Raw genomic sequence first — 24,979 nt, 5'->3', positions numbered from 1 at the left:
AAACGTTTTTGTTCAGATCCTGCTCCCCCGGATTAGAGAGTAGCTCGTTGGTCTAACATCACATTTCTTTTGAGTTCTATCGATCATTGGCATGCATGAGAAACCGTTGTCCAAGGCTTTAAATGCTGTGGCTGGTAAAGGGATCCGGACTCAGTTCTTTAGAAGCCCTGGGCTCAGACAGAGAGGGAGGGCACGCTGCTTTAACATTCTGACTGCGACACAATTAAGACAGACCGGTAACAGATACTCCCAGTTTAACCACATTACTCTTAAAAAAAATGTTACACAACGCAGAGACATCCCTGACAGCGAAACATTATCCTCTGAGTTACAATTAATCACCCTCACGTCCTCCTCTTGCATACCATTTACATATCTTAAGAAAGGCAACGATCTGCCATGGGAGAACCACAGGTTAGTTTAGCATGCCGCGCAGCAGGAAAGGACTAGAGCACAGAAAGAGACGCAGCAGATAAAATGAATGAAAATGAATAGGTTGCGTTGTCCCGGACTTCAAAGCCCGTTAAACTTTTGTTCTCGTTGTCGACATGGCAACAGTTGTACGGAACTGATTTAACATTTTTTTCTGCTGTTGTTACATCTGTTTTTAGTTGAGTGTGTTGGTGTGTTTTTTCCCCCCCTCCGTTATATGTGTCTATTGTTCCCCTTCACCTTCTCATTTATAATCCGGTGGGGAGTTTGGAGATAAAGGACTGGGGTGTGGAGACAGAGTGAGCGGTCACATTCTGTGATGCTATCTGCTTCCCACAACACACTGCAAGTGGATGCCTGACATGTTCTATACATCTTTCCACTGTAGCACTCATTAAACAAACACCGTTGATATATAGCTCTCGAGAAAAATGTTTTACTTCTGTGTTCTGGATCTGCTCTTTCCTGATCTCTCGGGCCCTTGAAAACACAGACACATTTTTGTTGTTGTCTTGCAGTAGTTCTTTTTGTTTGATTCTATTTCCCCTTAGCTGATAGTGCTCTAGGTTGATTGCACTGTGGCCTGTTTCTATGAAGAAGCACTAGCACCGTTGGTTATAAATGACATAGATGTGATTATAGAATACATTATTCTTTGTACTACACCTTTTCTCTATGTTATTGTCAAACTGGTTCAAACCAGTGTGCTACTGCTAAGGAATATTCTCACCCAAAGATTGTGTTGATATGAGTGGGAAAAGAGATGCGTAAACGTGCCTCTGTGTGTGCACAGAATATACCCACGTATGTTGTGCTGCTACTTGAAGCTATGAATCTTAAAGATGAGAGCGTTCTGATAATGTAATAACACAAGGTTCTTCTTTTGCACTTCTTGGTAATGCATGTTTGTGTCTTAGAGGCGCTCGCATGGAGATGTCGATAAGTGATATTATAGCAATTTCTTGTTATGCCAAATAAGAAATGAGTTTCATGTTCACACACTCTTTTCATTTGTCTAAATGGGCAATTATTTGCATGGCTCTGTATTGAGAGGATTTAATTAAAGTTATAATTTCATTTCATGCAATCAATTGATATTCTAATGGAAATGTTGGGAAATGGTCCTAATTTGCCATTTTCAGATTGTTGCCAGAGAGCCCAAGGTTGATTAGTCATATCGGAGAGCAATGAGGGATGATTCCAAAGCTGCTCAGTCAATGTGCAACACAAACACAAAAGGCCAAATTAATTGGTGCCTTATAAAAACTGTTTAGAAAGGTGGATATGATCATACAATATACTCTATCTACACAATTACATGACCAGTGAATATAATAGTTTAATTTAGCTATACTGGAGCACTATCGCTAATTCTTACTTAACAGTCGAACAAAGAGCCACAAAAAAGCGGTGTCCTCATTCAGGATGTGAAATCAGGTCTAAAATGTTACAATGAGAATCGAAGACAAAATAACATCCAGAGCTCAGATATCCTATGTTCCATCAATACCTTTCCATACAAATACAGAGGTGAATTCAGTACTTCTACACAAAATGTTTATAGTAAATCAAGTCACCTGATCCAAAGAATACTTCAAAGCATAAAAACTAACTTGAGTAAGTGGGTGTTTCTTGCCTTGTGCTCCATACGCATCTGTTAAATGACTTGCTGATCTCATTAAATAAAGCTAATGTACTTGTAAAACAGTCAGCGGGGACAGTACATCATTGTAAGCTTTGGAGAGAAGAGGGGGGGAGGGAGAGGGGGAGCAGAGAGGAGTGGAATGGGGTGAGGTGGATGCTGGTCAGTGGAGATGTCTAAGGCCCATAAATCTTGGCCTCTTCCTGCCTAGTTATTGTGTATTTCTTTTGGCCAGAGATTGATTGTAGCAGGGAGAAGATGAATTTGCCCATAGACCTTCTTTTTTTTCTTTTTTTTTCTAACTCCTGATTCTTGGCCAAGGTGATAATGTTCTCGTTTTTTTGGTTTGTCCCAGCTCTCTCCCCCCTCCACCCCCCACCCTTGTTCTTTTTTTTACTGAGATCATTTGTTTTGGATTAGAAACAGCATGCTGAAACAGAGGGGGTGGGGGTGGAGGGGGGGGGGGGGGGGCACACGTAGGGGTCACCGGCAAGGGGCGAGAGCAGGAGGATGGACAGGTGTGTATCCCAGGTGATATGCAAGAACACAGCAGTCCCCCCCCCCCCAATCCCCTCTCTTCCTCCTCCCACTCCCACTCCCACCACCAGTCTTCCGTCTTGCTCTCCCTCCCTCATTCCTCTCTCGGAACACCGTTGGCCAGGTTTTATCCTACTGGGGAATGAGAGGGAGACTCGACACAGATGCTTCAACACTATAGATGCAGACGCATCATAATTGTATGCTGTGCTCAGTGCTCTGTGTCTGGCCACTGTACCTCTGTACCAGCGCCAGATCTGCTGCTCTGGAGGCCTTTGTCTGAATACTACTTAACCTGTGACAACGATACATGGCCATACAAACACTCTGGAGGGATATTCTCTGGCACAGTAACAATGTTTATTTGGTGAATGATATTTTAATAATTTCTGATTCATTGTTCCTTTCAAAATGATTTCTACATTTTTTTTTACATAATTACAGTATATGTATGAAATAAATTAATTTAGTTATTGAACGTGATATGAAAACATAACAAGGCATATTGAATTTAAAAAACAAATTTGCATCAATTGAACATTCCTTCAAAGCCTACAAACACACTGAACCACACAAACAGAGACATAGACACAAACACTCAGACCAAAAACTTTGAAAGTCATGCGAGGATCACTTTTCCCCCTTTTTTCTAGCGTTGACCTTTCTGCAACGTTGCCCCGTATTCACTGGTTGTCAGCACATACTTTGTCTCGGGCCATCCGTCTCTGTCATCCGTCAATCCTACCCCGAATCCCATCCGTCCCATTAGCCTGGGATGAGGAGCATCCCAGCCTGCTAGCCTGCGGGATCATTAGAGCCCCGCCGCTCTCTCCGCCCGGTAACCGGCCGGCGCCCAGTGAGAGGAGAGAGAGGAGTCCAGGTGGCCTGTTGTTATTTATAACAAAGGAAACAACACAGCAGAACCGTCTGACATCAGGCCCGTACGGACCGCACCGCCTCGCCAACCTCCAGGACGGGGATGAGGACGAGGGCTGGGGGGGTGTCATCGCTGAAGGACAGCTAAAAGTGGACCTCCACTCCTATCCCCTCTGCTCCCAACGGTAAGAGACCAGGACTTATTGAACAGATGTTAGATCCAACGCCTGGGAAGATTGATTGTTTTAATTGCCAACACTTTGCTTTTTGTAACAACTGAATACTTAATGTCAGGTTTTAAAGGATGTTACGTTTCCTTCCCTCTTTTCCTCCCTCCCTCCATCTCTCTCTTTCTTTCTCTCTCTCTGTCTCTCTCATCTCTCTCCCTCTATAGTCCCCCCCCCCTCTCCCTCTCTTACACACTCACTTCCTCTATCTCTCTTAAAGAGGTAGCTTCTGGGTTTTTGGGCCCACCCTAACATTCTCAGTGTTATTTTCAGATGTTTCTTCTTGATTCTGATTTGTGAGTGTTGAGAGTAGGGGGCCGGCTTATGGACTGCAGTCCGTCCTGACATCTGGATTGTCTCTCTACTGTAGGAATTTGTAAATCCAGCCTGTTAGTGCTTGTCTTTGTGAAATTAGTTGGTAATGGTCTAGTCCTGTCAGCTCCAAAGTTGATATAAACTGAAAAACAGGACTTAAATGACTCTTTCTGCAGCCAGTGATATATTCCCCTTGAGAGAGGTTCTCTGTTAAGTGCCTGATGGAAATAAATGTTGGCATATTTTACACCACTCCCCTCTCTTCATCTTCCTTGTGGTATGAATAAACTACAAGTGCCTTCGGAAAGTATTCAGACCCCTTGACTTTTTCCAAAATGTATGAAAATGATTTTTTCCCTTATCAGTCTACACACAACAACCCATAATGACAAAGCAAAAACTGTTTTTTGGAAATGTTTGCTAAAAAATAAATACAATAATGATATATCACATTTATATACGTAAGTATTCAGACTCTTTACTCACTACTTTGGTGGAGCACCTTTGGCAGCGATTACAGCCTGAAGTCTTATTGGGTATGACCCTACAAGCTTGGCACACCTGTCTTTGGGGAGTTTCTCCCTTTCTTCTCTGCAAATCCTCTCAAGCTCTGTCAGGTTGAATGGGGAGAGTTGCTGCACAGCTATTTTCAGGTCTCTCCAGAGATGTTCGATCAGGTTAAAGTCCAGGCTCTGGCTGGGCCCCTCAAGGACATTCAGAGACTTGTCCTGAAGCGACTCCTGCGCTGTCTGGCTGTGTGCTTAGAGTCGTTGTCTTGTTGGAAGGTGAACCTTCGCCCTCTCTCAAGCTCTGGAGCAGGCTTTCATCAAGGATATCTCTGTAATTTGCTCCATTCATCTTTGCCTCTATCCCGACTAGTCTCCCAGTCCCTGCCACTGAAAAACATCCCCACAGCATGATGCTGCCACCCCCATGCTTCACAGTGCTGCCACCCCCATGCTTCACTTGGCATTCAGGTCAAAGAGCTCAATCTTGGTTTCATCAGACCAGATAATCTTGTTTCTCATGGTCTGACGTGCCTTTTGGCAAACTCCAATGGGCCTTTTACTGAGGAGTGGCTTCCATCTGGCCACTCTACCATAAAGTCCTGATTGGTGGAGTGCTGCAGAGATGGTTGTCCTTCTGGAAGGTTCTCCCATCTCCACAAGAGAACTTTAGAGCTCTGTCAGAGAGACCATCAAGTTCTTGGTGACCTCCCAGGCGGCCAACTCCAATAAGAGTCTTAGTGGTTCCAAACTGCGTTCTTGGGGACTTTCAATGCTGCAGAAATGTTTTGGTACCCTTCCCCATATCTGTGCCTCGACACAATCCTGTCTCGGAGCTCTGTGGACAATTCCTTCGACCTCATGGCTTGGTTTTTGCTCTGACATGCACTGTCAACTGTGGGACCTTATATAGGCAGGTTTGTGCCTTTCCAAATCATGACCAATAAATTGAATTTACCACAGGTGGACTCCAATCAAGTTCTAGACACATCTCAAGGATGATCAGTGGAAACAGGAGGCACCTGGGCTCAATTTCGAGTCTCATAGCAAAGGGTCTGAATACTTATGTAAGTAATGTATTTCTGTTTTTATTTTTTATAATTTTGCAAACATTTCTAAAACACAATTTTAGCTTTGTCATGATGGGGTATTGTGTGTAGTTTGCCTAGGATATTTTTGGATGTAATCCATGTTGGAATAAGGCTGTAACGTAACAAAATGTTGAACTAGTCAAGGGGTCTGAATTATTTCTGAAGGCACGATACAGGTTTGCAAATGTATTGAAGGAATTGTCCATAGAGCTCTGAGACAGGATTGTGTCGAGGCACAGATCTGGGGAAGGGTACAAAAAAAACTGCATCATTGAAGGTCCCCAAGAACACAGTGGCCTCCATCATTCTTAAATGGAAGAATTTTGGAACCACAAAGGCTCTTCCTAGAGCTGGCCACCCGGCCAAACCGAGCAATCAGGGGAGAAGGACCTTGGTCAGGGAGGTGACCAAGAACCCGATGGTCACTCTGACAGATGTCCAGAGTTCCTCTGTGGACATAGGAACACCTTCCAGAAGGACAAGCATCTCTGCAGCACTCCATCAAGCAGGCCTTTATTTAACATGTCCTGAGTGGTGCAGCGGTCTAAGGCACTGCATCGCAGTGCGACAGGTGTCACCACAGACCCTTGTCCGATCCCTGGCTGTATCACAACTGGCCTTCATCGGGAGTCCCATAGGGCGGCGTACAATTGGCCCAGAGTCATCCTCGATAGGGGAGGGTTTGGCCGAGGTAGGCCGTCATTGTAAATAAGAATTCACTCACTCCTGAGTAAAAGGCACATGATAGCCTGCTTGGAGTTTGCCAAAAGGCACCTAAAGACTCTCAGACCATGATAAATAATATTCTCTGGTCTGATGAAACCAAGATTGAACACTTCGGCCTGAATGCCAAGTGTCACGTCTGGAGAAAACCTGGCAACATCCCTACTGGGAAGCATGGGGGTGGCAGCATCATGCTGTGGGGATGTTTTTCAGCAGCAGGGACTGGGAGACTAGTCAGGATCGAGGGAAAGATGAACGGAGCAAAGTACAGAAAGATTCTTGATGAAAACTTGCTCCAGAGCGCTCAGGACCTCAGACTGGGGCAAGGGTTCACCTTCCAGCAGGACAATGACCCTAAGCACACAGCCAAGACGAAGCAGGATTGGCTTCGTGACAAGTCTCTGAATGTCCTTGAGTGCCCCAGACAGAGCCCGGACTTGAACCCAATCGAACATCTCTGCAGAGACCTGAAAATAGCTGTGCCGCAACACTCCCTGTTCAACCTGACAGAGCTTGAGAGGATCGGCAGAGAAGAATGGGAGAAACTCCCCAAATACAGATGTGCCAAGCTTGTAGCATCATACCCAAGAAGACTTCAAATTAGCTTCAACAAATTACTGAGTAAAGCGTCTGAATACTTATGTTAATGTTTTCTATGTTTAATACATTTGCAAAAAAAATGTAAAAAACAGTTTTGCTTTGTCATTATGGGTAGTGTGTAGATTGATGAGGGGGAAAACAATTTAATTCATTTTAGCATACGGCTGTAACGTAACATGAGAATGTCAAGGGGCCTGAATACTTTCCGAATGCACTGTATATGATATGATATGATATGGTGTTGAGCTTGTTTGATAACCCAGTGTCCCTGTCGTTGTGCCCATGGTTAAACTCCATCAAAACTCAACAGGACAGGATCATATGAGAAAGGTGAGAGTTGGAAGAGGAGTTTCCCAGTGATTTCATTTGAAATAAAGCAACACTGCACACAGTGAATGTGTTTGAAGAAGCAAAGAGGTGTAGATTGATTGATCTCTAAATTTGACAAATGGGGCCACTTGAAAATACAGGCAATGACAGGAAAATAGGACATCTGCTTCTATTCTCTGTGGCTAGTACTACTGTCTTAGTGACCAAATAGAGTGTTTCCTGTAGGCCTGGGGGCTAGGCTGGTAGGGAGGGATGTATGGGGGAGTAGAGATAGCCAGGGTAGGGTAGAAGAGGGGAGGAGAGGAGAGGGTAGGGGTTGTCAAGTCCAGAGGCAGGTGCCTGTGTGCTCCTCCTCACACCCCTCCTCACATCCGTCACTCCGGAGCAAGGGAGCAGACAATTAATCGTGGGGCCGAACGGAGAGGCAGAGTCGGAGAGAGGGAAAGAAGAGAGTGACGATAATAAAGTGGCCCTACCTGGCATTAATCTCCCTCACACTGCAGGCCTGTCAGGTCCAGCCGGCCGGTGACTAATGCCACGCTTTGCATACAGTGGTCACAGACAAGAGCAGCATGCTATGCCATAACATCAGCCGGCGACTCACTCAGCTGATTTTATGACTAGCGTGGAATCATCTCAGAACACAGAGAAGGACAGGGGAAGAGAGATAGAGAAAGGTAAAGGCTAAAGGAAGAGGGAGAATTCAGCCTGATCAATGGTCAGATTCGGTATCATCTGTTAGTCTTTTCCTTTTCCTAGTACATCAGTCCTCGTGATACTAGTGAACTTTGAGTGACATTGAGAAATGAAACTAAATCCACCTCTCAATGCTCCCTACGTAGCTGGACTGATGCATGATCTCTCACAGTATTCCTATAATGCAAAATATGTACTAGACTACATACACACCACAAAAATAACATGGTAACTATGTTAAAGAGTGGCTGAAATCAGCGATTCCGCATGTGTTTTTCTGCTGATAATTAAGAAAACGAGATTTGAGTTTTGAGGGTGTGGTTCGATGTGGGTGTGTCATGTTCGCTTTATCGTACCCTGGCAGTTACTGTTGCTTGTCCCTCTTGAGTCACGATAGCAAGAACATTTCCTCAAAATAGTCCGAATGAATCTAAGATAAATCAAGTAATCTGTAATGAATTTTGACGTTATTGTCGAGGAGGTCTTAGTCAAGCATGATTACATCATGCTAAGGTGTTTGGTGCAGTATTTCTCAAGTAAAAACATGCACAGCTATTCAGTGCATTGAAGACAGTATCAAGTCAGCTGCTGGCCGCGGTGAGGGCTGAGTTCTGAGAACATGTCTACAACTTCATCATCAGCAAGCTGTCAAACTATTTTAAATGAATCACAATTAGATTTTATTTGACAAGCCACTGCATGCTGTTTATCATTGCCCTAGCTAAGTTCCAACTCTGTGTTTGTCAACAAGGCTAGCTAGTAGTTGCTAGCAGGCCCATTGAGCAGGTAGGTCACGTTAGCTAAATCAGCTTATCAAATCAAATGTATTTATATAGCCCTTCTTATATCAGCTGATATCTCAAAGTGTTGCACAGCAAGCCAGCCTAAAACCGCAAACAGCAAGCAATGCAGGTGTAGAAGCACTTTTTAAATAATCAAGTCGCTGGCGAGTGTCGACATCTGTGTTTCAGTGCCGTATTATTTTGAGAACTTTCTCACAATCTATTACGAGAGTGTGTGTCTGTCTAGCAGTGTTTCATTGCAAATCATGTGACAAAGCAGGTCGCGACGGGACACAAGATGCTCATGAATGTCGTTTTTTATATTTTTTATATTGACAAGTGGCAGTTGGGATGCGAGAGCGCATCGCATTGTCTCAATTTGAATTTTGCCCGAAACAGTGGCAGACTTGAGTGATCATTATCAAACACATCAGCAAGTGGCCACTCCACAAAGGGCTTAGGGTCCAATTGTTCTTTCAACATAACATTGGCGGCGTGTTGTCTTATGTAAACTAGGTCCAAGTCCGAAGCGCTGCGTAATATCTGTCTCACTGTCTGGAGGTTCGCTGCTATGATTGAATAGAGAGCAATCAGCGCAGCTGTTCTCCATGCATGACAATTCTCCCTCGCCACGGCGATACAATCACACGTCAGTGGGCAACCCTCATGTAAAGGCGTGATGACCTCAGTTACACAAATTTCGCAAAATAGAGTTTTGGAATATACTGACCAGATAAGTTGCACTCAGTTGCCCTTTAAGTGATGTTAGGAGTGAATGGATCAGAGTATTATATGATATACAATTATATCCTGATATTAGTTAATTAAGCTTTACTTGAAGAACAAAATCAGCCACCATTTTGTTGTGACACATTCTAAATCTCTGTAAGGTTCTAGATATACCATTATTGACTTGAACCACTCAAATGTCCAGTCATGGTCTGCTCAAATATAACAGTGGTATCCCATCCTCCTAGGACGTCTAGTTGCCAGGTACACTAATGAACAGGTCTGAGAGCTGTGTTAACCAGCTAAGTAATAGCAGAGTACTAACAAGAACAACACCTTGCTCGGAGAGAAGGATGTTCGGTGGTTGTCGGTTTGCTGTTGTAGCAGCTTAGTGTGCGTCTGTCGATATCCCCCCTGATCAATGATATTTTCGCGCCTTAACTACTCCCATATATCCCAATCTAATTACAGCCCCTCTCCCGGCTGGTGTCAGTCCCCTGATAACAGAGGTATCTTTCCTCTCGTGCTTTTCTTCCTGCGAATGTGTAAATCAGGGAGGCAAGGCAGTGGGACCCCCGTCATGGCTGTACTGATGAGTAGACTAGTCTAAGCCCACAGAATCAGGGGGGAAGCCAGCGTGTCCATCACTCCACTGCTTCTCCAGTCTGTTCATTAGGCCTATCCTCTGAATATTACAGTGAGCCAGACCAGCCCGGGATCATTACGGAACAGCTCTCAAAGAGGTAAACATAGACAGGGGCCTTCCCGGGGACAAACCACTCTGTCAGATGAAGAGAAAGCCATGTGTGCGATAAAGATCTTTGTTATACTATGTATGCCATGCATGGTTTGACTGAAGTTTTTGATGTGTCGCTACGGCGATGATTTTGGTGAACAAAATGTACATGGAAGATGGCATCTATAAGTTCCTTTCACTTCAGAGCCAAACACCCTGTGGTTGGCATGCGATACAACTGAAAATGAGTTTGATAAATCCAGATGAAAACAGTATTGAGTAGTAGCATTGAGTACTGAGAATTATATCATGCATTTAAAGTACAGAGCATTCGCCGTATGCTAAGACAAACAGACTGATAGAACTGCATGGGTTGGGGCTCAACACCCGACCTTAAACAAACACTCCTCCCCCAAGAGGTAGCTGAGTGACAAATACCCCACAAAGAGAGAGAGGGTGTCACAAAGGGGATACAACGGCACATATTGTTAATGATTTTGTCGTAGCACTGCGCCACGGTGCAGGACAGCAGCATTACTGATTTGTTGCCAGGTAGCGTGCCAATTAGGAGCACTTGTTATTATTTACATTTTGCACTGTATATCATGCTAATCGCACGGTCGATTTGTCACTGGCGGTGTGATTTATGCAGATGGGGTTGGGATTCCTGGGGTTGGAGGTAATGGGAGAGGTAGGGGCGAACATAGCTAGGAGAACCTCAACTGTCTGGACACACTTTGCATCTTGTCATCTCCTCAGCTCTGCTACCTTCCTTATTGAGCCCCTCGATGTTAGGATTGACTTGCTATCTCTATTTATTTATTTAATGACATTTTAGGAGAATCTTATCCAAAGCAACTTACAGTAGTGAGTGCATACATTTTCATACTTTACGTACTGCTCCCCCTTGGAAATGAAACCCACAACCCTGGCATTGCAAGCGCCATGCTTACTTAGCCACATTGGACCATATGTCTCATTTTTGTTATGCAGGTGAGCGAGGACCCAAAAGCGACTTAACAGAAACAGAGTTTATTCAAGTCCAAACAGAAAACGACAAATCCCGAATCCTTAACAGGATATGTTCAAACGGGGAATAACAGAAATCCTCTAGTCTGTAGAGGGGAATAACAGGAGAAGCGGCCGCAGGTCGCTTCGGGTAGGCGCAGGCCGTAGCTGACAGAGACACCTGCTCACTCGCAGCATCTGATGAAGGCAAAAACACGACAGGACGGAACAAGTACACAGCGAACAGCAAACATCAAACAAGGATCCGACAAGGACAGAAGCAGAAACAGAGAGAGAAATAGGGACTTAATCAGAGGGCAAAATAGGGGACAGGTGTGAAAGAGTAAACGAGGTAGTTAGGAGAATGAGGAACAGCTGGGAGCAGGAACGAAACGATAGAGAGAGAGAGGGATAGAGAGAGAGGGATAGAGAGAGAGGGAAAGAAACCTAATAAGACCAGCAGGGGGAAACGAATAGAAGAGAAAGCACAGGGACAAGACATGACAATATATGACAAAACATGACAATTTTAGTGGATTTTCCACTCTGTTTATGACAACTGACCATTGAAAACCAATCAGTTGAATACAGTTGAAGTCGGAAGTTTATATACACTTAGGTTGTAGTTTTTCAACCACTCCACAAATTTCTTGTTAACAAAGTATGGTTTTGGACAGTTGGTTAGGACATCTACTTTGTGCATGACACAAGTAATAATTCCAACAATTGTTTAAAGACAGATTATTTCACTGATAAATCATCATATCAAAATTCTAGTGGGTCTGAAGTTTACATACACTAATTTGACTGTGCCTTTAAACAGCTTGGAAAATTCCAGAAAATGATGTCATGGCTTAAGAAGCTTCTGATAGGCTAATTAACATAATTTGAGTCAATTGGAGGTGTACCTGTGGATGTATTTCAAGGCATCTTTGCTTGACATCATGGGAAAATCAAAAGAAATCAGCCAAGACCTCAGAAAACAAACTTGTAGACCTCCACAAGTCTGGTTCATCCTTGGGAGCAATTTCCAAATGCCTGAAGGTACCACGTTCATCTGTACAACAAATAGTACGCAAGTACAAACACCATGGGACCACGCAGCCGTCATACCGCTCAGGAAGGAGACGCATTCTGTCTCCTAGAGATGAATGTACTTTGGTGAGAAAAGTGTAAATCAATCCCAGCAAAGGACCTTGTGAAGATGCTGGAGGAAACAGGTACAAAGTATCTATATCCACAGTAAAACCAGGCCTATATCGACATAACCTGAAAGGTTGCTCAGCAGTAAGTAATGTCCTCCGGTCTGATGAAACAAAAATAGAACTGTTTGGCCATAATGACCATCGTTATGTTTTGAGGAAAAAGGGGGGGCTTGCAAGCCGAACAACACCATCCCAACCGGGAAGCACAGGGGTGGAAGCATCATGTTGTGGGGGTGCTTTGCTGCATGAGGGACTAGTGTACTTCACAAAATAGATGGCATCGTGAAGAAGGATTATGTGGATATATTGAAGCAACATCTCAAGACATCAGTCAGGAAGTTAAAGCTTGGTCGCAAATGGGCCTTCCAAAATGACAATGACCCCAAGCATACTTCCGAAGTTGTGGCAAAATGTCTTAAGGGCAATAGGGTCAAGCTATTGGAGTGGCCATCACAAAGCCCTGACTTCAATCCTATGGCAAATTTGTTGGCAGAACTGAAAAAGTGTGTGCGAGCAAAGAGGCCTACAAACCTGACTCAGTTACACCAGCTCTGTCAGGAGGAATGGGCCAAAATTCACCCAGCTTATTGTGGGAAGCTTGTGGAAGGCTACCCGAAACGTTTGACCAAAGTAAAATAATTTAAACGCAATGCTGCCAAATACTAATTGAGTGTATGTAATCTTCTGACACACTTGGAATGTGATGAAAGAAATTAAAGCTGAAATAAATCATTCTCTCTACTATTATTCTGACATTTCACTTTCTTAAAATAAAGTGGTGATCTTACATTGACAGGGAAGTTTTACTAGGATTAAATGTCAGGAATTGTGAAAAACTGAGTTTAAATGTACTTGGCTAAGGTGTTTGTAAACTTCTGACTTCAACTCTATTTATGAAATATGGGTTTCAAGGGATGTCCACTCTTGCTGATCCTCCCCCGGGTTACATGAGATTGCTTCACTGTTGACATTTTGTATATGCATCTACTATGCTCATATGTGTCAAGTGGCCATTTAGATTATATTTCCTGCTCCAGGACTATGGAAAATGATCATAGCCTTTGATATTTTCATCCCACTTCAATCCAGCCTCTTTCAATTCCCCCAACACCTTTCTGATCAATCCAAATCACCCAAGAATCATCAGAGTGAGGGAGAAGGCAGAGCGAGAAAGAGGACGCTGTCGCCTTAGTTTTATGAAGTTTTTTCTCTCTGAGAGTAGATGGTGGGAAAGCAATATCCTCCAGCTCTTTTAATCATGTGACGGTGGACAGACCTACGTGTCTGTGGTGTGGCCCATTGATCAAAGCCAGCGGGGCCGTGATGGGAGAGGGACAGGCTGGCATGGACAGAGCCCCAGCCAGCCCTAGCCAGCCTCAGCCAGCCCCTTACAGCCATTCCCCACGGCTTAGCACAGGGCCATTCGTCAACGTTTTATCTGATTCCAAAGGTATTGGATCTATCAGTCACTATGTATGAAAGGGAGATTGACCCCTCTATGGACATTTTTCTAAATTGGAGTGAGCTGATATGGAGCATCATGGGTGACCGACGCATGTTAATGCTGACCAGGACCTTGTTAAAATCAACAATTAATGTAATTTGGTTGTGAAAACAGGAAGGGAAATGAGACTCTTTTACATTAGAAGTCGTCTGAACTCTAAATGGTTTCCCTCCCCTGGGGTTTAAATTGCCTCCCCTCTGACAAAGCACCTGCCAGGAATTCATCAGCCATCCCATCCATCTGTCCATCAGGGCTCCGCTCCTCTCTGCCACCAACAGGTAATGTCTAGCTGTGGTGGCCGCATGATAATGAAAGATAAGAAAACATCACACACTCTGTCGCCTGCCATTATGTCACAAATGTATTCTACTTAGACAAACATGCATCTCATGCATTGGTTTTCCAACATTGTACAGACTCCCTCTTTTTCTTTCTCAGTTTTGGCTGCCACAAATGGGGAACACCTACTCTGACATTCAGTTAGGAAAACTGTCCTGAAGCAATCACAAAAGGTGTGACATTGATGACTTAAACCAACAGAAGTGTTACAAAGGCTTCTCCAACCACCAACCATTTGGGCATGTTCTGACACAAACCTGACCAGATTTACTTTCCTTCTCACAGACAGTGCTGTTTAATTACCACTTAATTAGCTTCTTTTTTTAAAACCCAGAACACATTAGGCCACTTGGGACAGGTCTCTCATTAGAGCAGAGCTCACTTACTTACTTCCATATTCTAATACCACACTGTTAATAATACACAAATAAAACCAGTGAAAGAAGAAACAATAGGCTTGATAAAAGGCCCTATATGATATCAATGTATCTGGAAAAACAATTTTATCGTCATAACAACCATAATGTGGACTGAAGTGATATTTGACTACTGGAGCTATGTTTAAGTATATATATATATATATATATATATATATATATATATATATATATATATATATATATATATATATATACAGTATATACACTGCTCAAAAAAATAAAGGGAACACTTAAACAACACAATGTAACTCCAAGTCAATCACACTTCTGTGAAATCAAACTGTCCACTTAGGAAGCAACACTGATTGACAATACATTTCACATGCTGTTGTGCAAATGAAATAGACAACAGGTGGAAATTATAGGCAATTAGCAAGACAACCCCAATGAAGGAGTGGTTCTGCAGGTGGTGACCACAGACCACTTCTCAGTTCCTATGCTTCCTGGTTGATGTTTTGGTCACTTTTGAATGCTGGTGGTGCTTTCACTCTAGTGGTAGCATAGTGGCTCAGGTAGTGCGGCTCTTCCAGGATGGCACATAAATGCGAGCTGTGGCAAGAAGGTTTGCTGTGTCTGTCAACGTAGTGTCCATAGCATGGAGGCGCTACCAGGAGACAGGCCAGTACATCAGGAGACGTGGAGGAGGCCGTAGGAGGGCAACAACCCAGCAGCAGGACCGCTACCTCCGCCTTTGTGCAAGGAGGCGCAGGAGGGGCACTTCCAGAGCCCTGCAAAATTACCTCCAACAGGCCACAAATGTGCATGTGTCTACTCAAACGGTCAGAAACAGACTCCATGAGGGTGGTATGAGAGATGAGATCCTCAGACCCCTTGTGAGACCATATGCTGGTGTGGTTGGCCCTGGGTTCCTCCTAATGCAAGACAATGCTAGACCTCATGTGGCTGGAGTGTGTCAGCAGTTCCTGCAAGAGGAAGGCATTGATGCTATGGACTGGCCCACCCGTTCCCCAGAACTGAATCCAATTGAGCACATCTTGGACATCATGTCTCGCTCCATCCACCAACGCCACGTTGCACCACAGACTCTCCAGGAGTTGGCGGATGCTTTATTCCAGGTCTGGGAGGAGATCCCTCAGGAGACCATCCACCACCTCATCAGGAGCATGCTCAGGCGTTTTAGGGAGGTCATACAGGCACGTGGAGGCCACACACACTACTGAGCCTCATTTTTACTTGTTTTAAGGACATTACATCAAAATCACTCCAAATCCAGACCTCCATGGATTGATACATTTGATTTCCATTTGTGTGTGATTTTGTTGTCAGTACATTCCAACTATGTAAAGAAAAAAGTATTTAATAAGAATATTTCATTAATTCAGATCTAGGATGTGTTATTTTAGTGTTCCCTTTATTTTTTTGAGCAGTGTATGTTTTATCAAGGACTGTGTGAGCACTCTTCCAGAGATCCATACAGTAGCTGTACATTTACATCCTCTCCGATTCCCAGTACCTCACTAATCAGGGATTAGCAGTGATGTGTGTCTGCTGGAGTTTGAGGAGCTCCAGTCTGAGTTAACTGGATTGTGGTCTGAGATGGCGAGACGTTGTGTTTGTGATTAGTACTGATGCTCTGTGGCCCCAGTGAACCCCCCCTGTAAGAGTTCAAGGCCAGTGAGCAAACCTCTCTCTCTCAGTGCCCTCCTGGCAACGTCAATTTGCCCCCGAGTTTCTACAGTACAGCAGATACACACACACACACAAAACGCACACAGACAGAACACACACACATACAACTCAAACATACACACACACTTTCTAGAGGGTCTATTTTATCAATACATCTTGCATTCACTCTCATCTAAGCACCAAGACAAGTAGGTTCCTGTAACGGTTCCTGTAAAGTTTTTCTTCATGTTATCACTCACACATCCCAGATAGGAGAAGTAAAGCTTTTAATTTTGTTTGGTCTAATAGCGCCTGTGAATGTGCTTCCAAAGCGGCTCCATACAGATATCGGAAGTGTGTCATAAGAATGAATGAACCGCTCTCACATTGGAACTGCCAACCTGTCAGGCGGTGGGCAGAATGCATGACTGACACGCTTTGATTGGTCGATTTAATATATAGAGAGAGGGGGAGACGAGAGGAGCAGGCTCCTCACAGAGCTCTGTTAGAGCAGAGATATGGAGCGCTGTAAGTCTATTTGTAGGAGACATGGAGCGTTAACTCTCTAGGTATACCCCTTGTTAGAGGGGTTTGGAAAATAGAAGTTAAGATATACTTTGTTATCATTTCATCCTGGCTGTGTTAAACAAATCAACAGAGATGGTAGTACTTTGAGAGCCTTCCCTCAACATTCCCCATGCTATTCTGCAGTGCCGTGGGGTTACTCTAAGCCATACTGTCGGTAGAGAGTTCAGCAAACTCACTTTAGTTAAACCAATTAATCCCAAAGGTCACAATAGTGAAGAAAAAAAACATGTTTGTTCTTTACAGGCTCTAGAGAAGTTAAAGTTGTACTTATTAAGGTGTCTGGTATGATTCAGAGAAGTTTCATATGATTTCTCAAAATGGACATAAGACCACCAGCATATTCCTCCAAGGTGTACATTTACAGACCAATTTGGCACCAGAAGTCTGCATTCAACAGCTTTAGAAATGACTATGTCGAGGAAGTTCGGACCCCCTTTTGCCTCCAGAACAGCCTGGATTCTTCGTGGTGTGGACACGTTGCTCAATTGGTATCAAGGGTGCCAGCAAAACATACCCCACCCCATTACATCCCCGCCACCAGCCTGTACCGCTAACACGAGCAGCATGGGGCCATGGACTCATGCTGCTTACGCCAAATCCTGACAACATGAACGGGGATTCGTTGGACCAGGCAATGTTTTTCTACTCCTCAATTGTCCATTGTTAGTGATCTTGTGCCCACTGGAGCTGCTTCTTCTTGTTTTTAGCTGATTGGAGTGGAACCCTGTGTGGTCATCTGCTGCAATAGCCCATCCGTGACAAGGACTGACGAGTTGTGCGTTCCGAGATGCCGTTCAGCACATCATAGTTGTGCTACTCGTTTCTTTGCCTGTTTGTGGCCCAGCTGTTAGCTTGCACGATTCTTGCCATTCTCCTTTGACCTCTCATCAACGAGCTGTTTTCGCCCACAGGACTGCCGCTGACTGGATGTTATTTTGTTTGTCGCAGCATTCTCGGTAAACCCTAGACATTGTCGTGCGTGAAAATCCCAGCCGTTTATGAGGTCCTGGAACCGATGATCATACCGCCCTCAAAGTCGCTTAGGTCACCAGTTTTGCCCATTCTAACGTTCAATCGAACAGTTACTGATTGCCTCCATGTGCGATTTCCTGCTTCATATAGCAAGCGGCGACCACGTGACTCACTGTCTGTAGGAGCTAAACATTTTCGTGAACTGGGTGGTGTATCTAATAAACTGGCCACTGAGTGTAAATTGAATCATAGAATTATTTTATGTTTTCAGTAGATTGAAGTTGAGTTGGGTTATGGATGTACTTGCTCACAGTGATCTTACAGGTGATTTTACCATTATCCATTAGCCTTTACAAATGTTTACATCAGTGATTCTGTCTGTAAAATGTCATATTTTGCTATTTCAAGGGGAATTTGCTTTGCATTGACCCGTAAACTGAATTAGTGTAATAACTTAACAAATATTTAATGTCAATAGGTTTGTTTACTGTCTCTTGCACAAGGGTAGACCTGGTTTATTTTATCTTTGCTGAAAAGTCACAAGGGTAGACATGGTATATCAGATTATTGGACATGGCCGTGGGGCTAAACCTGTTTTGTATGGGTATTTGGGTTGAAATGCAGGTGTGTATTAGTATTGGGACTCCGTCAAAGGTCTAGACCTCATTTCTAGGAGTACTGGAGCTGAGTTGCAGGGGTAGACCTGGATTACAGTTTATGAATATTCAGGTTTCAGCACATATTTAGACCTGGTTTAGTTGCCTATCTGAGTTCAAACACAGGTGCATACTTTTTAGGTATGTCAATTGCAGCTGATTTGTATGATTTTTGGAGCTGAAATGCAGAAGTACACCTATTTTTATGACAATTGAGGTTGACATGTAGTAATAGGCCTGTTTAAAAAATATATAGAAATGTTTTAATCAATATTGGTTAGACATGCAGGGGTACACCTGGTCTGTAAGAGTATTTTGGCTGAAGTACAAGTGTACTGTACACCTGGTTTGTATACTAGAGTAGACCTGTTTTATGAGTATGCCCAGGGATTCATCTGGTTTATATGAGTAATGGGGTGTAGGGATACGCAAGGCTCATACAGGCAATGGGTGTTTTTATATTATATTATCAAATCTTTATTTAACTAGGCAAGTCAGTTAAGAACAAAGTCTTATTTACAATGACGGCCTACCCCGGCCAAACCCTAACCCGGACAACGCTGGGCCAATTGTGCGCCGCCCTATGGGACTCCCAATCACAGTCGGTTGTGATACAGCCTGGAATCGAACCAGAGTCTGTAGTGATGCCTCTAGCACTGAGATGCAGTGCTTTAGACCGCTGTGTCACTCGAGATCCCCTTTCTGGCAGTGGTAGGAAAAAAGTGAATGGGGCAGGGTCACGTGTTAAACCACTGTACTATGAGTTGATATATTAAATGATTAGTGTACACAGGTCCGCGGTCACATGACTAAGGTATGGAATGAACAGGGTTGGGATGTGCAGTGAATAGCTGGATATAGGTTACTGTTGTTGACTTGGGGAACACAAGCCTAAGGAAAGTGGGTAACAGGCCTGAGATTGGCAAGTAACAGGGATGAGGAGTTTGGCAAAGGAACTGGGGTCTATGAGTAACAAATAGGGCGTTTAGGGCTAGGATATGGGTGTATCGGTACTTGGTTGTATCAATATTAGGGAATTAGCATGTGGATGTTAAGGTTAGGGCAGTGGTGGAAAAAGTACCAAATTGTCATGCTTGAGTAAAAGTAAAGATACCTTAATAGTAACGCAAGTAACTCAAGTAAAAGTGAGTCAATTCCTGACATTTAATCCTAATAAAAATTCACTGTCGTAGGTCAGTTAGGATCACCACTTTATTTTAAGAATGTGAAATGTCAGAATTATAGCTGAGAGAATGATTTATTTCATCTTTTATTTCTTTCATCACATTCCCAGTGGCTCAGAAGTTTACATACACTCAATTAGTATTTGGTAGCATTGCCTATAAATTGTTTAACTTGGGTCAAACGTTTCGGGTTGCCTTCCACAAGCTTCCCACAATAAGTTGGGTGAATTCTGGCACATTCCTCCTGACAGGGCTGTTGTACCTGAGTCAGATTTGTAGGCCTCCTTGCTCGCACACACGTTTTCAGTTCTGCCCACAAATTCTCTATGGAATTGAGGTCAGGGCTTTGTGATGGCCACTCCAATACCTTGACCCTGTTGTCCTTAAGCCATTTTGTCACAACTTTGGAAGTATGCCTGGGGTCATTGACCCATTTGCAACCAAGCTTTAACTTCCTGACTGATGTCCTTAGACGTTGCTTCAATATAAAAATCAAATCAAATTTTATTTGTCACATACACATGGTTAGCAGATGTTAATGCGAGTGTAGCGAAATGCTTGTGCTTCTAGTTCCGACAATGCAGTAATAACCAACAAGTAATCTAACTAAAAATTCCAAAACTACTGTCTTATACACACAAGTGTAAGGGGATAAAGAATATGTACATAAAGATATATGAATGAGTGATGGTACAGAGCGGCATAGGCAAGATGCAGTAGATGGTATCGAGTACAGTATATACATATGAGATGAGTATGTAAACAAAGTGGCATAGTTAAAGTGGCTAGTGATACATGTATTACATAAAGATGCAGTAGATGATATAGAGTACAGTATATACATATACATATGAGATGAATAATGTAGGGTATGTAAACATTATATTAGGTAGCATTGTTTAAAGTGGCTAGTGATATATTTTACATCATTTCCCATCAATTCCCATTATTAAAGTGGCTGGAGTTGAGTCAGTGTGTTGGCAGCAGCCACTCAATGTTAGTGGTGGCTGTTTAACAGTCTGATGGCCTTGAGATAGAAGCTGTTTTTCAGTCTCTCGGTCCCAGCTTTGATGCACCTGTACTGACCTCGCCTTCTGGATGATAGCGGGGTGAACAGGCAGTGGCTCGGGTGGTTGTTGTCCCTGATGATATTTATGGCTTTCCTGTAACATCGGGTGTACAATATAGGCACATAATTGTACTTACACATAACTGTAGTTACAGTTGAAGTCAGAAGTTTACATACACTTCAGTTGAAGTCAACTCGTTTTTCAACCACTCCACAAATTTCTTGTTAACAAACTACAGTTTTGGACAGTCGGTTAGGACATCTACTTTGTGCACGACACAAGTATTTTTTCAACAATTGTTTACAAACAGATTATTTCACGTATAATTCACTGTATCACAATTCCAGTGGGTCAGAAGTGTACATACACTAAGTTGACTATGCCTTTAAACAGCTTGAAGAATTCCAGAAAATTATGTCATGGCTTAACTTTTTTTCGTAGCTAAACGTGACGCAGAAAACGGAGCGATTTGTCCTAAACAAATAATATTTCAGGAAAAACTGAACATTTGCTATCTGAGAGTCTCCTCATTGAAAACATCCGAAGTTCTTCAAAGGTAAATTATTTTATTTGAATGCTTTTCTGGTTTTTGTGGGAAATGTTGCATGGTGAAAGAGAGGCATAATCCTATGCTAGGCTAGCAATACTGTTACACAAATGCTTGTTTAGCTATGGTTCAAAAGCATATTTTGAAAATCTGAGATGACAGTGTTGTTAACAAAAGGTTAAGCTTGAGAGCAAATAGATTAATTTAATTTCATTTGCAATTTTTATGAATAGTTAACGTTGTGTTATGCTAATGAGCTTGCAGATAGATTTACACAATCCTGGATACAGGTTTTTTTCGTGGCTAAACGTGACGCAGAGAACGGACCAATTTGTCAACACAAATCATATTTTTTGTAAAAACGGAACATTTGCTATCTAACTGAGAGTCTCCTCATTGAAAACATCTGAAGTTCATCAAAGGTAAAGGATTTTATTTGAATCCTTTTCTGGTTTTTGTGAAAATGTTGCCTGCTGAATGCTAACGCTAAATGCTACGCTAAATGCTATGCTAGCAATCAATACTGTTACACAAATGCTTGTTTTGCAATGGTTGAGAAGCATATTTTGAAAATCTGAGATGACAGTGTTGTTAACAAAAGGCTAAGCTTGAGAGCAAATAGATTAATTTCATTTAATTTGCGATTTTCATGAATAGTTAACGTTGCGTTATGGTAATGAGCTTGAGGCTGTAGTCACGATACCGGATCCGGGATGGCTCAACGCAAGAAGTTAAGAAGCTTCGGATAGGCGAATTGACATTGTTTGAGTCAATTGGAGGTGTACCTGTGGATGTATTTCAAGGCCTACCTTCAAACTCAGTGCCTCTTTGCTTGACATCATGGGAAAATCAAAAGAAATCAGCCAAGACCTCAGAAACCTCAGACCTCCACAAGTCTGGTTCATCCTTGGGAGCAATTTCCAAACGCCTGAAGGTACCATGTTCATCCGTACAAACATTAGTACACAAGTATAAACACCATGGGACCATGAAGCCGTCATACCGCTCAGGAAGAAGACGCATTCTGTCTCCTAGACATGAATGTACTTTGGTGAGAAAAGTACAAATCAATCCCAGAACAACAGCAAAGGACCTTGTGAAGATGCTGGAGGAAACAGGTGCAAAAGTATCTTTATCTACAGTAAAACGAGTCCTATCGACAAAATCTGAAAGGCCGCTCAGCATGGAAGAAGCCACTGTTCCAAATCCGCCAGTAAAAAGCCAGACTATGGTTTGCAACTGCACATGGGGACATGGGGACAAAGATCATACTTTTGGAGTAATGTCCTCTGGTTTTATGAAACAAAAATAGAACTGTTTGGACACAATGACCATCGTTATGTTTGGAGGAATAAAGGGGGACTTGCAAGCAGAAGAACAACGTCCCAACCATGAAGCACGAGGTGGCAGCTTCCTGTTGTCTGGTTGCTTTGCTGTATGAGGGACTGGTGCACTTCGCAAAATAGATGGAATCATAAGGGTGGAAAATTATGTGCATATATTGAAGCAAAATTTCAAGACATCAGTCAGGTTAAAGCTTGGTCGCAAATGGGTCTTCCAAATGGACAATGAGCCCAAGCATACTTCCAAAGTTGTGGCAAAATGCCTTAAGGACAACAAAGTCAAGGTATTGGAGTGGACATCACAAAGCTCTGACCTCAATCCCATAGAAAGTTTGTGAGCAGAACTGAAAAAGCGTGTGCGAGCAAGGAGGCCTTACAAACCTGACTCAGTTACACCAGCTCTGTCAGGAGGAATGGGCCAAAATCCGCCCAACTTATTGTGGGAAGCTTGTGCAAGGCTACCCGAAACATTTGACCCAAGTTAAACAATTTAAAGTCAATGCTACCAAATACTAATTGAGTGTATGTAAACTTCCGACAAACTGGGAATTTGATGAAAGAAATAAAAGCTGAAATCAATCATACTCTCCACTATTATTCTAACATTTCACATTCTTAAAATAAAGTGGTGATCCTGACTTAAAACAGGGAATTTTCAACTGTAAGTATCAAAAGTAAATGTAGTTGCTAAAATATACCTCATTATCATAAGTAAAACTAAAAGTCTAAATAATTTCAAATTCCTTATATAAAGCAAACAAGAAGGAACCATTATCATGTTTTTTAAATTTACGGATAACCAGGGGCATGCTCCAACACTCAGACATCATTTACAAATTAAGCATGTGTAGGGATGACCAGGGATGTTTTCTTGATAAGTGTGCAAATTAAACCATTTTCCTGTCCTGTTAAGCATTCAAAATGTAACAAGTACTTTTGGGTGTCAGGGAAAATGTATGGACTAAAAAGTATATTATTGTCTTTCGGCATGTAGTGAAGTAAAAGTAAAAGTAGTCAAAAATATAAATAGTAAAGTACAGATACCGCCCAAAACTACTTAAGTAGTACTTTAAAGTATTTTCACTTAAGTATTTTTCCCCACTGGGTTAGGGATGTGGGTGTAACAAACAGGGCTGTGGTGTGTGGGTAATTGGGTCTAAGTTTGTGAGTGCACGGAGGTATATAGATATTGGGGCTGAGGAATAGGGGTACATTTACATAGGTGGAACATCTGGGGGAAAATGTGGGAACAAATGGGTTAAGTTTAGTTAGAATAGAATAGGTCCAGACTGTAGTTCAAGGCCCATTTATTTGTCTCTTGCTTTCTAATATGTCTCTTATGTGACTCTGTTTTGCTCCTGATGAATAACTACAGGACTACCAGATGACAGACAAAAGCATATTTCACTATGTTTGCACATGTAATTTCATGTTCCTAAAAGGCAACATTATTGTTTTTCCCTCTCCAATTTAGAGGGAGATCAATATTCAGCTTTGTTTACTAGAGTGACAGGCCCTGGATATTGCATTTTTATGTTTCCTTTGAAAGAGGGCATTAAAACACAATATATCTGAGTCTTTTTATGGGCTAACAGTTGGGTACGGCGATAGTGTAAATGGTCTAAAACTGCTGAAAAATGACGACTGCTCTTATTCATATGTAATCACGGTGCACCAATATCAATCATACCTCCATCTCACTTTTTTGATTCACAATTATGAAGACGCACCTCCGGAATCTCATTTATAAAACACTGTGCATTGTGTCTTCTGCGTGTGGATGGGGCAGTTGGTTTAAGATTATACAGCTATACAGAATCGTCTGTGCGTGTGTGTGTGTCAAAGTCCTTGAAGTTGGATGTTCTCACCCTGTCGATATTTACGTACCGTCTTTCCGTGTTATGGCCCAACTTTTTGTTCAGGTCAGTGAAAGGTAAATCCCACCTGCCTCAACTGCTTCGTTTCTAGAGTTGACTTAGATGGTTCCACCCATCCCAGTCATATTGTGGATCACACCATAGGAGAGACATTTACTGTCCTTTCAGTCACTCTCTGGTGTGTCTGTAGAGAGGGCCCTCCAGGTCTTTCCCTCCTTGTCAGTTAGCATCAGTTTAGACTGTGGGTAGACAGAGGGAGAGTTAGCTCGGAGAATGGTCCTGATAAATGCTCCAGATGATTCCCTTTGTGAGTGATTGAGCACTAACCCTGTTTAGCTTCTTTAATATACTTGTATTAGCATGAATAAATAACGAGAGTGTCCAGCGGTTCTGAA

Source organism: Oncorhynchus gorbuscha, linkage group LG04, assembly GCF_021184085.1.
Source record: "Oncorhynchus gorbuscha isolate QuinsamMale2020 ecotype Even-year linkage group LG04, OgorEven_v1.0, whole genome shotgun sequence".
Lineage (NCBI taxonomy): Eukaryota > Metazoa > Chordata > Actinopteri > Salmoniformes > Salmonidae > Oncorhynchus > Oncorhynchus gorbuscha.
The sequence above is the reverse complement of the archived record's forward strand: the minus strand, read 5'-3'. Positions refer to the sequence as shown.